The following is a 2,500-nucleotide window of genomic DNA, read 5'->3' on the forward strand; positions in this document are numbered from 1 at the left end:
AGAATAAAAAGTACCGATTTTCTTTGTTTAGAACCATGATGGTCGCCGTTGCTGGCCAACGTGCCATCAGACTATTGAATCCAATAACCGAAGAGCACAACATCAGCATAGCACGGTGTACAAGGGGAATAACCAATACTAAAATCTCTATATTAAAAAAAACATTGATTGTCTCTCTTGCATTCATTACTGGCGGTACACTATAAAAAATTGTCTCGGTCATTTGGCCGTACATTATATCAAAGTTCTGTATCTCTATAAAAAGCAGTCCTTCAGGGCCTTTAGACATATGGAGCCGGAGTTTATCCTTGTTTCTATATTCTGAAACGGACATTAGGAATTTCTTCCTACCCTTTGGATAGTACGCTATTCTATCGCAAAATACTGTCTGCCAGATCTAACAGACCCAGCTACCCAATCACTGCTGGGTGGGAGGGAAATCAGAAAAAATCTCGACTGCACCCGGGATCGATCTCGGTCCCTTTGCGTTAAGTAAGTAAATCTGGTCTAGGCGGTCTCTTTTTAGTTCAAGCATTTAGTCTCCCTTGGTTATTGGTTGGATCACAAACAAAATCTTTTTGGTTTAATTAATGTTGTTCTTCTGGGTATGCAAGAGCGATATTATCAATAAAGGATATTGTGTGGCGTATTGTACATGATGAAACTGGAAAGGTTCAATATTGTATGTATATTTCATGTATATATCTAGGTATTCTTATCCATTTTTTCTCCTCATTTGTTGTTGTTGTTGTTGTTTTTTTTTTTTTTTTTTTTTGTTTTTTTTTTTTTTTTTTTTTTTTTGTCTTTATTAGTTTGGAGGCATTTTGGTTTTAATACATACCTTAAATTATATATTTTTGACACAAATTCATATCAAGGGATGCTACTTATTCATTGTTAAGTCTACTGTGAACAATTCCCGAGTTGCCTCCCTTAAACCATAAACAAACTGCGGTCGAAATATTATGTTCTATAATACAACTTTGGAGAAAGTGCAACATTGCAGACTGAGGTGAAGATCTGAAGTCAAAGTCTAGCAAATGAGTTTTTGTAAATGTTTAAAAGTGAGTTTGTAACCGGAAGAGGTCCTTATAGCTCAGTTGTTAAAGCACTCGTTTGTGCGTCTACATGGTCTAGTGGTATGACACTCGCTTTGTTATGGGAAGGCTCTGGGTTCGAGCCTCACTCGGTGCATAGTTGAGTCCTTGGAAAAAGATTTTTACTCACATTCTCTCACCGTACTCAGGTGTAAAATGAATACCTGACCGTTAACAGCGTTGTCTCTGTCGGAAAAAATGGTAATATCGCCTTACAGGCGTCATGTCTCGTTCTACATGTCACTTGTTGCTGTTGGTCAGAGACCCCCTGTAACGCCCTCTGAGCACGTTTAGTGGATATTGCGCTATTCAAAAGCTCAGGTTTGTTTTTAAGGAAAGGGATAAACTCAAGTTAAGTCATGACTATTTTTCTGACATCATCATACTCCTACAGTGAGCCAGAGACAGCTTAATACGGTACCCGTATTTTATGCTTTATAACTCACTTAGGAAATTTAGAATGAATGCAGTAGTCTAAGGCCCATTAATAATAAAATAAATAGTATTTGTATATAGAGCAAGATGATGACTGGGCCATGTTCTACGCGCTTTACATCAGCAAAATGATCTTGATTTTTAATGAACCCAGAGTCGCATCACAAGAACTATTCCTTTGGTAAAAATGGTTGAATCTACCGTCAAGTTAAAAGCAGATTTTAGAAATCAAATTTGATTTGAATGTAATTCAGTCTAGGCGGCAAAGAGTTAACCCATAACTTGTCACATTTTCAATAGAATTTGTCATACATTTACAAAGTAATGACAACACTGAATTGTATAAGTATTAAACTATAAATTCAATTACAACTATAATTAATCCATGAGACAATAGACTGAAATGAGTCAAAGACATTTTGTCATATATGATAAAAGGAGAAAATAAGTCTTTTCCCTCTCAGTTATCGGGCTTGGGACCGTCTTAGAATATTGAATTCTTTCTTAAAATTCACATTTATATATCATGGGATGTAGAAAAGAAAATATTTAATTACAACTAAATAATTTTGTGTTATTTGATTAATAGAATTCAATATTCTTAGGCCTGATTAAAAAGACTTTTTACCCGAAAGTCTGACTCACAAGACAGTGAGTGGGAGGATGGAGTGATGAATGAAAAAACACAAAGATTATAACATAAACAGTAGAGAAAAGACAGTGATTTTAAACACACGGGGGAAAGAAAAATTGAACAGGCTGTTGATATTTTATATATTTGGCTTTGTTCGCAAATCCTCAATAAGAATAACGAGTCGAATAGATTGAAGATTTACATAAGGAGAAGCTCACAGCAGCGGTCTCAAACTACCGGTGAATTGTAAATATATAAAAAGATGTGTATGAAACAGTGTCAGACAGAGGAGAATGAAAAATACATGGACATATCATTCCAAAAATCAGGCTGC

This window comes from Berghia stephanieae, chromosome 3, assembly GCF_034508935.2.
Source record: "Berghia stephanieae isolate SIO BIC M18660-M18661 chromosome 3, UCSD_Bste_1.3, whole genome shotgun sequence".
Lineage (NCBI taxonomy): Eukaryota > Metazoa > Mollusca > Gastropoda > Nudibranchia > Aeolidiidae > Berghia > Berghia stephanieae.